Source organism: Parasteatoda tepidariorum, chromosome 4 (genome assembly GCF_982258835.1).
Source record: "Parasteatoda tepidariorum strain Cologne lab strain chromosome 4, Ptep-v5.0, whole genome shotgun sequence".
Lineage (NCBI taxonomy): Eukaryota > Metazoa > Arthropoda > Arachnida > Araneae > Theridiidae > Parasteatoda > Parasteatoda tepidariorum.
Genome location: NC_141758.1, coordinates 38,921,016 through 38,937,652, shown reverse-complemented (window position 1 = coordinate 38,937,652; position 16,637 = coordinate 38,921,016). Strand labels below are relative to the sequence as shown.

General features: G+C 30.5%; 1 long non-coding RNA gene across 1 annotated transcript in view; it reads left to right on the top strand.

The window, feature by feature from the left end:
• Positions 1-13,701, top strand: part of LOC107448626 (uncharacterized) — a 36,371-nt gene extending 22,670 nt beyond the window's left edge. The window contains exons 2-3 of the long non-coding RNA XR_001584673.3: positions 6,564-6,754; positions 12,298-13,701. This is a non-coding gene — a long non-coding RNA (uncharacterized LOC107448626). The remainder of the gene's footprint in view (positions 1-6,563; positions 6,755-12,297) is intronic.
• Positions 13,702-16,637: the final 2,936 nt, after the last annotated feature.

Here is a 16,637-nt window from a genome sequence, read left to right as displayed (position 1 = left end):
AGGGGGCAAAAATATTCCGCCGAAACCAGGTCTTTAACTGTTGACAGTAGCGAAGGATTAGTTTTCGCTGTCATATCAAAACGATGACGATATTCGAAAACAATGGTTTTCTTTTTGAAGTACCCAGTTCAGACCTGTTAATAGCTGTCTTGCAGTTCGTTTTTGTGTCACTTTTTTTTAATATTAGAGTAACTTATACTTCGACTTTGAAGTCTAGGTTAAAAAAAAGAGAAAAAAAAAGACATTCAAACATTGAATTTTATTTATTTATTTATTTTAATTACAACATACAACCGTATAGGGAAGTTGTCGTAAAAAATTGGCATTGATGCCAAAATATTGAAGTTTGATTTTATTTAGTTTTTTTAAGCGTGCAACTTCCATACGAATAGGAAAGCTTTTGCAGAAAAAATTGATATTAAAGCTTTATTGATATTAAAGCTTTATTGATATTATGCAGCATTGAAGAAATGTTTTATTTATTTCTATTTTAAACTTACAACTTACATTTGAATTAAAAAATTTCAAAACAACTTACATTTAAAAAAGAAAGTTTTGTGGAAAAAATTGATATTAAAGCTTTATTGATAATATGCAGCATTGAAGTTGTGCTTTATTATTTTTTTAAACTTACGACTTACATTTGAGTTAAACATTTTTCGAAAAATATTGGTATTGCTGCAAAAACATTGAAGTTAATCTTTGGGGGAAAAAAACGTACAATTTGCATTTTAATATTAAAAGAAAATGGTATTTATTTTTTATAATCATATATTAATTCAAGAAATCACAATAGAGTATTAATTTTTTTTATTACAAAACTAAAAAGATAATGGGTCAAAATGGAATAAGAAATTTCTTTTTAAATTTTAAATTTTCTTCAAAAACAAATTTTAAGTATCAAGATTAATTTCTTTTGTGCTATTTCCGAAGTTTTTAAAAGAAAGTTTAAATGAAATTTAGGACTATTATTTCCATATGAAAAGAAAATACCGCCATATGAATAAAAAAAAAAAATGTGTGAATAGAAAAGTTACCATTACCAAGTAAAAGTTGAAAAAGAAAAAAGTACCATTACCATTAATTACCATGATCTATAGTTACCATTACCATATGAACAGAAAAGTTTTCACGAGAAATTGATGCCAAGACATAGAAGTTTATGCTTAAAAAACGAATTACTTTCTACTATTGTTAAGTGTTATTTCACAAAATCGGATTCGAGCATTAGAATTCTCAAACTTATGAAATATTAAGAAAAAAGATAGAAAACGAAAAAAGATTTTCTTCTTAATTTTATATTCTCCTCTTTAAGAAATATTTAAAAATCAAAATAAAGATTTTATGTAGTTTTTAAAATTATATGAAATTTGTTTGCATCAGTCTTAAAATTGCTTAGTATTAAGGTTTACGTAAGTTTTTTTTCTTCCTAATTTTAATATTTTACCCATTCCTCTATCATGGTTTTTCAAACCTCTTTCACCAAGGAAAATTAAAAAAAACCACAGTTCAAGTGACTTACACTTAAAGCAAAGCTATAATTTTAAACTATCTATACCTTCTTGCCGCAAAGAATTATCTAGGCTTTAGAATTATCTAGGCTTAGAGTTATCTAGGCTTTAGAATTTTCTAGAATTTAGAATTATACAGGCCTTAGAATTATCTGAGCAAATAACTTAAATATTTTAAAAGTTATTAAACTTCTTAAAAATCGGCCAATTTTACGACAATTCCACCTAAATCATTGCCTTATTCTCAATTTTTGTAAATTTGTATGAGCCCATATAATGCAGCATTAAAGCAAGTTTTTAAATATTTAAAAATTAGACGACGAAAGTTTTTCATTTTTTTTAATGTTCTCCATTTTCAGAATCAACAAAGAGGGCATTGGCTAAAGACTTAACAGTCTGCCTAACAATTTACCTAACAGTCATGAGTAACCATTGAAGACTCACAGCAGTCATGAAAATAGCATATTATTCGCAAAAAAGCACCATTTCATTCGACGACAGAGCCTTCGAAAAACATTCTTAATGATTTTTTAATTTTTAATTTTACTTTAGGAACCTATTACCAATAATTTATGGGAAGTTAAGAAGAAAATATAGAATATCATACGACAAACATTTCGGGTTTGGCTATAAAATGATTAAATTACAAAAAAAAGAATGAAGTCATTTCTTGAGGAAATATTATTTATTAAATCTATTTTGTAGATTATTTCAAACTGATAAGTTGAATATTTTATTTTTCCTACTCATGATTTGTAATTCTAAAATGAATTAGTAATCTGATTGTAAGATTTAGGCAGAAACAATTTTTTTTAAAATCGTGCTCAAGGCTTTATTTTTTTCAAAACAAAATAAAGTAAAAAAAAAACTTTTGCTTCATAATTATATTCAAAATTTTTCGCATGCATATAAATTTTTTTTTTTTTTTTTTTTGTAGCAAGAAGTAGCATTTTTGAAAAATGCTGCATTTTTATTTTAGAAGCACGTGACAAGTAGAAACTGCATTTCTACAAAATAAATAAAAAATAGGAAATTAAAAAAGCAAAATTCAAGATTAATTGCTTTTTATAGGGCCATTGAAATATTACTTACGCATCTAACAGGGAAGGAGTTAGAAGGGTATAAATCCTTAGGAACAACAGTAAAATTATCCTGAAGTTATTAATAATCCTTAGGTAGAAAACTAAAATTTACCTATTTATTAATTTTTTTTTTATAAAATGCAGCAAAAAAGTGAAACAAATGAATTTTAAAGAACGAAAATATCTTGAAAAAATTCAATCTTGTTATTAAGCTTAGAAGAGAAAGAAAAAGTTCGATTTTTTTTTCTCAAGCAGTTTCAGAAGTTAAGAATTTCGAAAATAGAATAAAAAATATATAGGATTTCTTAAGAGCATTCTACTAATAATTTCATTAAATGAATTAAAACGTACATTTTGTTGTATGAAAAGTTATATCTTTTATGTGAAATTGAAGTTAAAATTAGATTACTAGAGTAAAAATTAAGGTAACAAAAAAAAAAAAAAAATACTAACACTAATTAGGGTGTTGCGATGGTGCTTAACCTTTTGAACAGTTTTGTCAATAAAATTCAAAAACATTTTTAAAGTAAATTTAAAGCTCAAAACCGCTAAACTGTGAGTATCTCAGAAGTTAGATTTAAGAAATAATTATTTTGCATGCATCTTTGTCACACATAAGCCAAAAATTCTTAAGCATTTTTTAAAACTTTTTATTAGAAAAAAAAATCGATGCTTTTAATAAACAAACTTCAATGCAATAAATAATAAAAAACTTGATATAAACAATAATTAAAAAAAACTTGACTTATGGTAATATAATATAGCACAAATAAGAAACATTTATTAATTTATATTAATATTTAAATAAGATACATTTATTATGTTAATTAATGAATTTTATTGTCACAGATTTAAATGAAAAAAATTATTAGCTTTTGCATATTTTAATGCACAATCCACTAATTAGTCCTCATTTACCAAAGTTATCTAGTATAACTAATGTGAATAGTTAATTATGCAATATTTTAATAAAAAATATTAACATTTTGAATAAAAATAATTTTGATTTCTAAAAAAGTATGTTTATTATTGGACAATAAAATTAAAAATTAAAATGGCATTAGTTTTTCGATTTTTTTAAAGATTTTTAGAGTGGTTTTTTGATGCTCCGTGTATTAAATATAAAACTTGTTCTCACTCAAAATTAAACTTTTTGAGAAAACTATAGTTTTAATTAAAAAAATGTGCTGAGTATTTACACGTTTATACAAATTACAAGATCGGTAAGCCATGAAATAAAACCACTGACATCTCTTCATTTATACATGTTGAAATTCACAATGGCTCTATTCCACCAACAAACGTCAATTTAACTCTCATCATCATCATAGTTGGCCAGACAGCCCAATGTGAGCCAATGCCTTCCTCTGAAGATTTCTCCATGACGACTTCCGATTTATCTTTGATCTCCAATTCTTTTCATTAATTGCAAGAAAATCAGCCTCCCCTGAGTCAGCCCATCTCAAAAGCGGCCTTTCCCGCTTTCTTATTCCAGTAGGTACAAAAAGCAGTTTTTTTTCTTTTTTTTTCTTTTTGTCATTACTGATTCAAATTACGTGGAAGATCGAATTCATTCTATTTATTTTCATGTATAAAATATGAAATATAAAAATAATATGATATATGAAGGATAAAACTTGCTCTCACATAAAACAAACTTTATATGAAAACTACGATTTTAATTTAAAAAAATGAGCTGGATATTTGCACCTTTATGCAAATTGCAAGAACGGTAAACCATGAAATAAAACCATGCCTGATATCTCTTCATTTATATTTGTCAGAATTCACGATGGCTATATTCCGCCAGCAAATGTCAATTTGACTCTATAACATTTAATTTTCTGCGAATTAAAAATAACTTAGTAATAACGGAAACATAGCATGTGTAAACATTTCATCTTTGTAAGACTATTGAATACAAAGCGTGCATAATCTGCATAATTATTTAAAGAGTATCAAAAGACGTGATATAACTATTATGAGCAATCAAAATTTCATAGAGAGCAGAAAGCGTATCAAAAGTTCATGCTCTTAGGAAATGAAATTCAGAACGTCGTAATTTATTTTTATTTTATTTATTATTCCTCTAGTAGCACGCAAAGCTATGAATAATAACAACCCTTAATAGCGATGTCCTTGAGTTCTATGGACAAGGGCAGAATGGCGCAGCAGTTTTCGGTGATATTTTAACCGATGCGATTACTATTTGCAGAATAAATAAAAAATATTTGTCAATTAAAGAAATTGAATTTTTTTTTTATAATTTTCGATGAAAAATGTATTCATATAACTGATTTAAGTTAATAAACATTCACCCCCGTATACACAACAGCAAAAAATTCCGGATCAAATTCCGGCAAAATGTACCGACACCTAGTGTTCCAGTACTTTTGCTGTAAAATCCATTTTATTAATAAAATTTTACAGAATAAAAAATATCTGATGTATCGCAATTTTTACAATAATATTTATTTAAAAATAATTGAATCACTAGTTAAATAATCATTACTTTAAAATATACGCTATAAAGCTTAGCCGCGAAATTAATTTTCGGATGATGCACCAATGGTGCTGGTACTTTTTACCGTACTAAGATTCGAATTTTTTACAGTGTCTATTACCGTTAAAGCTCGAAAACCATCATTATGCAAAATGCCTGGCAAATCTGTAAACTTTATAGGGTGATACATGAAAGTGAGAAAACAAGAGTTTTTCTCATTTTAGTTAAGGACACATTCATTGCAAATCTAGAAAGTTTGCTTTTTCTCTTGCTATCAACTAATTAGCTAATTTGATTGCTTGATTGTTACAGCTTGGTTCTTAGAACATCGAAAAAAAAAACAAATTAAATTACACTTTCTGAAATTCCGGATCAAATTCCGGCAAAAAGTACCGACACTCAAGGTGCCGGTACTTTTTATCTTACTGTTTACAGTGTTTACCGTGTTAGTGTTTACCATGCAATGCATTTTTACCAGAGCATGTTACAGAACAAAAAATCGGTACAGTAATTACTACTGCAAAATCACACTAATTAGATAAATATTACTGTCAAAGTTACAGTATAATATTTTACAGTGAAAAAGAAATTTAAAGCAAAAAGGGATTTTACGGTAAAATTAAATTTACGGATGACGCACAAAGGCGACAGGTACTTATTACAGTAATAAGATCCGGCATGTATTACCTCTACAGCTCGAAAACAATCACTATGCAAAATACCTAGCAAATCAGCAGACTTACTAGGATGGCTCGTTAAAGTGCGGAAACAAGTGTTTTTCTCATTTTACTTAGGCTAAGGCGAATATTAACGGCTATCTTATCGTTAAAGCTCAGAAGTTTGCTTTTCTCTTTCTACCAAGCAAATTGTTGATTTGATTGTTCTTAATTAGCCTGATACTTGAAACACAGAGAAAATAAATTATATTTTGTTAATTTCATTAATTGTAATGGTATTTCAAACAGTTTAATTCTTTGCACTAAAGTTTTTAATTGATTGACGATTGATTCTATTAACTAATTTGTTGATTGTTAGGTTGTATTAACCTGATTATTCAGACACCGAAAAATCAATAAATAGGATTATGTTTATTTAAGTGTGTGGAAATGATGCAGTTCCTCTACGATAGATCTTATTTCATTTTAAAGAGGAGTCTAGTAAGAAATATACTGATTATCTAGGCAGTTCGCTGATTAACTCAGTTTAATTTGGGAGATAAAACAATTTTCGGCACTTTAAGGACCACCCTAAATAATTTGTGAAATAACTGATATCTATACTTCGGTAAAATATGTATACTTTCAGTTTTAAAAAAAATCTTGTTTTTTTAATATAAATTACATTCTCAATATTTACAGCTAACCTTTAGATTCTAACAATTCTAATAAAAGTTTGATATCTATTCCAGTTTTATTCGATAGGCTTTTTAATAACTTTAAAAAAAATTGTTTTGTTGTTCTTTTATAGAGGAAAGATGAATTTTATGTAATAGTTCCCAAATCTGCGACACCCCTTTTGTTTCCGAGGTGGACTCAACCAAAATGAATTCTAAACGAATGTGAAGGTTTTGTGAAGAAGGCAGTGATAAACATCTATTGGTTATAAATAGCGTGAAGTCTTCTATAAATCTTCTATTGGCTAAAGGAATTGCTCAAGTTGTACGTATAGTCAATTTTTAGAAAGTGTTTCTTCAAAAAAAAAACCTAGCTCTTCACTCTTATTTTAATAAAATGATTTCTTTAATTGAAGATGATTTAATTTAATAAAAGAAAAACCACGAAAATCTACCTCCTTAGTTTGATCATGAAGCGAGATTCGAAATGCACATATTATGTAAGAAATCTGATATTATTAAACGTAGAGAAATCATCAAGAGCACCTAATTCTAAAGGAACGGAATACTGAAGAAACCCTGGACCCATCCTGGGCCGTCACGTCACTGATGAAAATATCGAATTATCTTCCACTAGGAATATGTTGTGTTTGACAGCATTAAAATAATTGAAAGAATCGGTGTATTTGTCTAAAATGGATCGCAAAGTTTCGGTGTTAACATGAATGCACATCTTCAATCGATTATTTTCATACCCCCTCCCCCCAAAAAATAATCATGTGATATGAAGTATTCAAAAAAAAAGATCTGTGATATAGAATCTTTTTCAAATATCCACATGGAATATGGAATTTTTACTTGTGTGTTTAAGACGACGATGTAAGCTTTGGTCTGAACGCATGATTACAGCAATGTTTTTGCAACAGAGATCGGTGTTTTAAATTGATGCGTTTTTTAACACGGAAATCTCTTTAAAAATTGGCAAACAAACAAAAAAATTGATAGATAGTTATAGAGTTCTAAAAATATCTGGTTAACATGAATTGAAAAACAGTACTATGATATAAATAACGAGATCAAGAAAAAAAATAAAAAAAACGAGACAAGTTTTGGAACGTTGAAGAATGAGTTTGTTTTATTAACATTAGTTTTCGTGTATTTAAGGTTTACATAAACTCACTGTTAAGGATATTTAGATTTATTTTTGAAAAGTTTATACTTATCTGTTACGGGTGTTTCAATTTAATCTTTGCTTTGATGTGTGGTTGTTTTGCCAAGTAAATGTTTTATTTATCTATTTATTTATTTTTTATTTATAAAAAACTGTTTCTTCAGTATAGCTTGATTCGTTACAATAGATAGATAAATAAAGGAAGAAATAAACAAACAAGCAAGAAAATAAACAAACAAGCAAATAAAAAAATAAAAATAATTAACTTTCTTAAGTATTATTATTTTATTGAACATTAGTCAATTGGGTATAATATGAAAAAAGCACAACTACTTCCACTTACTAGGAATAACATTTACCTTTTAGTTTAATTAATAAACTGAGTTTTAAATATGCTTACTAAATTCATAAACTTCGGTAAAACAACAATATAAATTATTTCCAAAGGAACTAGACTAATACAATTCCAACCTGGCGAGTAGCGACTTATAACAAGACACTCGTTTGATGCTTTTACTTGATGATAGAAATCAGGTTCGCAGAAAATGCTGTTTACTAGTTAAATTTAGTAGGAATAACACGATCTGTGACGTAGGCTATAGTATACCCAATTGGTATGAGTTAAAAAAAAAGTTATTTTCTCAACTATTTCTAGCATTTTTGTAGTCTGCCCAAGAAAGGTAAAAAAAATGTGACATGTAGTGTTCCCAAAATGCTCCAAACAGAAATAGCGTGTACGACTGTGCATCTTAAATGAAGCCAATTTCGGTTAGATTATAAGCATAATTTCGATTGTGTAACACGAATGGAAGTTTTATAGTCGCAATATGAATTTTGAAATATTTTTAACACAGGAATTTACTTAGTTCACGAGCAGTATAAATGCTTTTGTTCTCTACCTATTTAATTTTAAAGCAATATCTCAAAGCAATATATTTTTGATTATTTGCTAGAAAATGTGTTTAAAGTATCAATAATTATTTCATTGCAACAACCTAACAAAACCAAACAAAATGAATCGAAATATCTAACGTATAGCTAATTTTTTAATACTACTTAAATTTTTTCTTAAGAGAACCTAACAAATCGAAAAATAACTATATTTTCAATGGATAGAGAAATTCTCAAGTTTATGGTGCCACATAAGAGAAATAAATATGAATATTATATTATATTTAAAACTAAAACTAAACTAATTTAATTCAGTTTAACTTAATTAGATTAACTTAATTTTTGTATTTTAGCCCTTTGCGGTTGTCCTTGATTTTGAAGCAACATTACTGGTTTATAGGTTGTCTGAATTTGCTTTAGAGTGATGCAATGTTTTCCAAAACTACTTTTGTGAATAAAAAAATTCTCATAAGAATTTTTTTTTTAAAGAAAAGTGGAAAAGGAGAAAAAAAAGTGAAATTAAATTCTTCATAGGACAGGCGAATTGATACATGAACTTCTTTAGCAGAAATCGTTTTCCAAAGAATTAAAAAAACAAAAACAAAATAAAAATAGCGCATGTTCGAGACTAACACAACTGACGATTTATTTTGAGAATCGCTTTGAAAAATGTGAATTTGGAATCAATTTTTTTAAATTTTGGGTTTTTAGACGGATGCAAGTGTAACCCCCTTGCGGTTGTCCTACATTAACTGTTTATAGTTCCGCTAAGTTAGTCATAGACGAATCGAAAAATTCTCAATGTGAATATTTTACACAAGAAAGTTTTTTTTTTAAAGAAAAGGGAAGAAAAAAAAATTAAATCTTTCTTTGGTCTGGCTTTTTTATGCGAAATTCCTAGCAAAAATCGTTCACCAAAGAATTTCAAAGAAAAAGCGTACTTCCGAGACCTACATTAACGCACATTTAATTTCCAGAATTGCTGTGAAAATGTGGCAACACACAAATGTGAGGATGTCGGAAAGCCGATTGATGATGTCATTTCATAGCTGAGAGGGCGTGGTGGTCGGTAAAAACAAATGAGAAAAGATCCAAACCACTGACACGCCCATATGCGACAAAACGTCGCCACGGCACATATGAATATTCTTTTTATTTTATTTATTATTCTCATTGTTTTACCTGGTGGGTTCACTTAAGTGAGGAGTTTAGCCTTCTTTTATGCAGTACTGCAGATAGAGATGATCTTTATCGCACTCAGTCGAGCCGAGCGCAAAAATATTTCCTACTCGCTGAGTTGTGATAACTCATGTCAACGAAATAGTTGTCAAACGTTTCATATTTTGTGAGTTACGTGAATGAAATTTCGAGTATTTTTTACTTTATTAGATATGATTTTAGCCTCTTTTTCTCTGAACTCTTTTCATAAGGCAAAAGTTTCGGGTTAATTTTTTAATTTTACTTAACTTTTTGTAGTTAGGACCTTGTAGAAAGGTTGCGTTAAAATAGTCTTAGAAATGGAGAATGATTAATTAAAAAAAAGAAAAAAGAAATTCACTTAGCGTATTACTTAAGATTAATTGGGTATTTAAGACCATCATTTTTGTTGGGAAGGGGGGGGGAGTTTAAAGATTTTGCCCACTGTAAAGAAAAGGCCATAGACGGGAACTTCTGTACTCATGAATCACCGAATTTATAAATTCTGTGTTTATAAATATACATAAACTCTTCCAGAAATGATTTAATAAACGAACGCGTAACGAAAATAATCATGACCCCACGCAAACTTTTACTATATATATCATGTTTTTCTTCATTTTCTATGCACGCCTTAATACTAGAAAACATTTTGCGTTTTCATTATCTCCTGAACCGAGTTTTTTTTTTTAACTGTACTAGAAATACGATTTTAAAATTAAATGTACATAATTATGCTGTAAAAAATTCCACATCAAATTACTGTAAAAAATGCTGCTTCCTGAGTACAGCATCCGTAATACCCACTTAACCGTAAAATTCATTTTTATCCTAAAATTTTATACCGTAATTTGATTTTGATTTGATTACCGTAATAAAAGTGATTTTACCATACTCAGTGATTTTACTCAGTGATTTTATCATAAATATTACTGTAAGAATTACGGTATATCCGATTTTTTTGTTCCGCAAAATTTTACGGTAAGAAAGTACTGGCACCTTGAGGTACCTTTTACGTAATTTGATTCAGAATTTTTTACAATGTTTTTTTAAAAGAAATGTTGACTTTAATTTTTTAAAATTAAGTTTTTCTTTCTGAGCTAAAAACTAAATTTCACATGCTTCAAAAATTTATACATTTTTGTACTTTTATACATATTGTATTTGATATTTCCATAGACTGAATGTCAAAATTATATTTTTAAAGCACGTACCATAGATAACCTTGCAATTTACCTTTATTAAGTAACATTTATTAAAGATTTTATTTGACTCTTTATGGGGCCATAAGTCCTTTCTTCACTGACGACTCCGCTGTTCTTTATTGATAAAACCAAGATAATATCAATACATGGCAACTTGTTAGTCACGTCTTGAACATGTCATCTATGAAAGGATAAACTGCCACTCCTAGTAGAGTTTAAACCAGGACACAGATTTACCTAAATGACTTTTCACTTTATGAAAAGCTCTTCACAGTATGGCGACGACTTACTGCAATCTCTAAGTGCGAAATGTATTTAAAAAGTCAATTTCGGCGCATTGTGGGAAGGACCTACCAGAGATTTGTGCAAATTGGACAAGCAAAAAAGATAGTCACCCTGTCTATCAAATTGTTTTCTGTGTCTTTTATGGCAGAATCTTGTCGCATATATTGGCTTCCACTCAGTGCACAAGAATTCTTTTTCTAGCTTTGTTTGGCGAAGTCATTTTCCTGTAGATGTCTTTACTAGAATTTTTGTCAGTTTACAATAAAAACAAATCTTTTTAGTGGATTGTGAGATTGAAAACGCTTAGAGTGTCAAATATCATGCTGTTAACTGACCATAGATTCAAATGGGGAGTTTAAGGGGTTATGGCTGGATTAAAGAACACCCCGCTATTTTTTAACAATTCTACACTTACGCGCACAGTTAGAAAAGGATTGGCATACAACGCACTTACCTCTGAGGATTTTCCAACTTTATATAAATTGGATTAATGCAGGTTTGTATGGCACAAGGTTAAAGTGATCACGCTGTGTTTACCAATTGCCTATTATAAAACACCTATAGAAAGTAGTTAATTCTATAGCCTTTCTGCTTAACTTATTTAAAAATTTGTAAATAGGCTTTGATTTCAAAGGCAGATTTGATTGTTAGAGTTTTAGAGAGAGTATAAGGGCACAAAAGCTGCAAAGTAATTCTGTGCCATGCTCTAAAGTAAAAATCACACTACTCTTGAATTACATATTCAAGGTAGCAAAATCGAATAAAATTGCAAATTTTAGAGCAAATATTTTGCAAATACTACTCTTTTTCTTTTCTTTTTAAGTAAAATGAAATTTTAAAATAATCAATTATTATAAAATCCAGTATAAAATATCATTGAACTGTAGATACGGCAGTAAAATTTACTATTTTCTAATATTTTTTTTTTTGTTTCTCATTTTCGCTAGCATGTAAAAATGCTCTCTTATTTACAAAGACCTAATTACTATTATTTTTTTAAAGTATTTATTGCTTGTTTTTAAATTAGGGAACATAATAGTTTATACCAAAGTTTGATAGTACATCTTAAATCAATAAAAAATGGGAGAATATAAAAATTTAAATTTTTTTTTTTTGCAGGTAAAAAGTGATCAAATCTTTGATCAAAAGTGGATGATAAAGGAACACCGTCAAATGTTGAGAACGCTATAATACGCAGAATGCTTCTTCCCAAAATCTGATGCAGAGATGCGCTCTTAGAAGAAATTAAAGAAATGGAAAACATCATATAGATGGTGGATTGTAGAAGAAAATAATTTATGTAAATAAAATCATTATTTGTATAGTTGACAATTTATGTGAGAAAAATAACGGAATATACTAAGTGACTCAAAACAATATTTCAAAATTTGATGCACAATGACATCAAACGATAATTTAGGTTAATTTTACATGTTTTAGAAACAAGTTAGGTTTTTTTATTGGAGCAAAAATACTTTTTTTAATTTTTTTTTTTTTAAATTTTTTAAAGAAATTCGGTCGGACTCTCTATAATATGCCCATAATCCCGGGACAACTTTCCCTCTCAGCCATTGAGTCAAACACAATATGGATGAAAATATTTCAATATATAAGATATACGGTAGAGAACAATACACAAACAATAAACAATTACCTTGATCTAGTCTTAGAAATCGAACTTAGAAACGAACTTAGGAATCGAACTTAGATCAAGTTTGAAAGTATTACAGTAATAAATAAATATCCTTGTTAGATATTTTAACGTTAAAGACATTATCTCACAACACAGAAAGTCTACTATTTTTAATTAAAACTTTCAACAACAACAAAAAATCTCAATAAGCTTTCACATTTCTTTCTTGATGGGCTAAGAAGCTGGAGGGTTTATTACAGTAATCAGTACAGTAATTTGTGAATAATTTTGAACCGGATTTAGTTTGAATACATTACGGATAAAAACTCATGTATATATTACATATATGTGAACTGTGTGCACATACTATATGCTTTTATCGTCTAACTTAAGCGACAACAAGTAACATAGGCATGTATTTCTTTTTATTTATTTACTTATTGTTACAGCATGCATTTGCATGCTTTTGTGTTTAATTAAGGCTTATAAGCCTTTTGTCGGTCTGATCCAATTGGTCACCCACCCGCACACTGACCACAGCTAGTGATGCTTGACTTCGGTGATCTGCTGGGAACCGAGTCTTAACGATCAGTCCACTGCGGGTCAGTACAATTCAGAGAAGAACAGCATTATATATTATGTCGTATCAAATTAGTGTGCTCGATGCTAATAATGGCCTATAAACACCATTGTTAAATAATAAAAGAGACAGCACAATTTAGAGAAAGTCCATTGTTAACATGGGATTCGAACCCACAACCTTCATAGTACAGAGCGTTTGGCAAGCGATAACGCATAGAAAGGCAGCCTTGTGATATGTCTGTAAGGAATTGTACTTTAATTGTACGGAAGAAAATTTCTTCAATAAAAAAATAATAATCTTTTTTTAATGTTTAGAGAATTTTTTTCCTTGAAAAATTTTATGTTGTTGTTGTTAATCCACGTCACACTAGAGCTGCACAATGGGCTATTGGCGACGGTCTGGGAAACATCCCGGAGGATGATCCGAAGACATGCCATCACAATTTTGATTCTCTGCGGAGGGGATGGAACCCCCGCTTCGGTAGCGCGACGACCTGCACGCGAAGTCGAGCACTTTACTGCAGAACAGTTTAACGAGGACCAATACCGCACACCCTCGGTCCCTACGCAGGCTGATCCAAGTGGTCACCCACCCGCACACTGACCGCAGCCAGTGATGCTTGACTTCAGTGATCTGCTGGGAACCGTGTCTTAACGATCAGTCCACTGCGGGACTGTGGAGCACTGAAGTGAAGCATCACTGGTTGCGGTCGGTAAGCGGGTGGGTGACCGCTTTGATTTACCTGCGCTGGGACCATGGGTGCGTGGTATCGGACTTCGTTAAACTGTTTTATCGTAAAGTGTTCGATTTCGGTTGCAAGTCATCGGGCTTCCAAAGTTGGGGACCTCTCGCTTTGACCCTCTGCAGAGGATCAAAATTGTGATGACATGACTTCGGATCATCTCCAGAGATGTTTCCCATTCCGTCGCCAATAGCTCATAGTGCAGCTCTAGTGCTACGTAAAAGTACCTAAGTACCTGAAAGTAATAATAACTTTTATTAAAGATTTAATAATAATTTTTTCCCCTTCTTCGTGAGGGTTTTGAGAAGTTACGTCCTTTTTTAACGAAATTTTATGTTTAGTTGATCAGATGTTCGTTAAATGCATATCGAATTTATGAACATTTATAGGAACCTTACGCACTGTAAAAAACACCGAATTAAATTCCGGTAAAATTACGCTGAGCGGAGCATCTGTAAAATCCATATTACGGTAAAATTTTGTGCCTTAATTTTTACAGTGATATTTACATAATTTCAAAGATTTAGTGATTATGCGGTATATATTACAGTAAAGATTATTGCGAAAATTACGGTATATTAATTATTTAATACATAAAATTTTGCGGCAACGATGCATTTTATGGCAAAAAGTAATGGCATTCAGGACTATATACCGGAAATTTAGTACAGTAGCATAGTTTTTGATATAATTACTTGCCTCGATCTTCTGGTGCATCGAATCATAGAATATTCATTATATCAGAAGGATGCTATTGCCACTGTCCAATACCGGGGTGTCAACGGACTCTTAATAAGTGGGCGCAATTTTTACGGAAATCGTTTTATGTTTAAGCGATTTCATGTATAATTAAAGGGAAGTGCACTGAATACATAATAGATTTAACGCTGTTTTTCGAAGCACTGTTGCCAAGGAAAATAAGAAAACCACAGTTTAATTGCATTACACTTGAAGCGATGTGATGATTTTAAACTATATATAAATGAAATTGCCGAGAAGAATTATGTGGGCTTTAGAACAGACAAATAACTTAAATATCTTAAGAGTTATTAAATTTTTTTAAAAATTGCCAATTTGGTCAAATTTTTCTAACTAGACGAAACTTATCAAAATCTCTGCTTTATTCACGATTTTTGCAATTTCTTATGAGTCCAAGTAATGCAGCATTGGAGTAAATTTTTAAATATTTAAAAATTAGACCACAAATGCTTTTCATTTTCGCAAAACTGTGGCTTTTCTAAATACTTGTGTTTTGCGCCATTTGCAAAATAAGAGCTGACGCCGCTAGTTTAGATTGACCTAACAGTTATGAGTAACAGTTGCTAACTCACAGCAGCTATGAAAATGGCATATTATTCGCAAAAAAGCATCATTTCATATGACGACGGAGCCTTTGAAAAACACTCTTAATCATTTTTATAGAAACAATAGAGTAATACAGCAATTGATATAATTTCCTCAAACTTCTATTGAGTCGAACCATTAATCTTTTGAATCACGGATCACGGTACTCGTGACACTTTCTACCCCCGGCGAGTCAGCGGGCACTTTGTGTATGCATCATAATAATTTTGTTTTACGTTCTCGTAGTACATCTATGGAGGACAGTTGCCTAAATCGTACCCCTTCTTATTACTAATTAATTTTACACTTAATACTAGAGGAAAAAATTACTAAGTGATCCACGTAATCTATACAGATGGGTCAAGCTCCATGCAGAAGAAGCAACCAATTTTGAACAATTGTATTGAGGTGCTGATCATACTTCTGCTAAAGGGATAAAGCTTCTTAAGACTTTTCAAGACTAGGCAATGAGAAACATTACCGGAAGAGTTGAAACTACCCCTGTGTTGCCCTTACAGTTTTAAGCCAAAACTAATCCCGTGATTAATGTGGTAGAAAGACGTGCTACTGTTGTTGGCGTAGGCCATTAAGGCAAGGACTGCGATTGTTCTTGCTTTCCAGTGGCACCGAGAATTCGACTACTGTCGCACTCATGCGGCACACCCCTTTATATGGAACCATTCCTTCATATACAGATCGTAACTTTGACCTGAACCAGAGAACGATCAATCTCCAATTCAGTGCCCTCTGAAGTATAATTTGTTATAGCAGCAAGGAGAACTTTGCAATCCGACAGATTTAACGTACACCAGTCACCATTTACAACAAGAGGAGTCTTTGGCCAGCTGGATTCGAAATCCGATTCCCCCTCTTGGATTTACGTGTGTCCAGCAACCTGCCAACCAGGTTTCCCAACTCCAGACGTGCTACTATATTATATAATAAGCTAATCAGAATCACAAATAATAAATTACCAGTTGATTTACTTTTGTTCAAACCCGTTCCACTATATGGAACTCGATGTGAGGATATGGAGCGATATGGTGTGCGATATGGAACTCGATGTTAACTCAGAAAATTAGAAAGTCAAAGGTTTCTATCGCTTTGGCTGCTCCAAAGTCGATCGCTTAGGGGACCATCCACAACTGTCTCTTTGA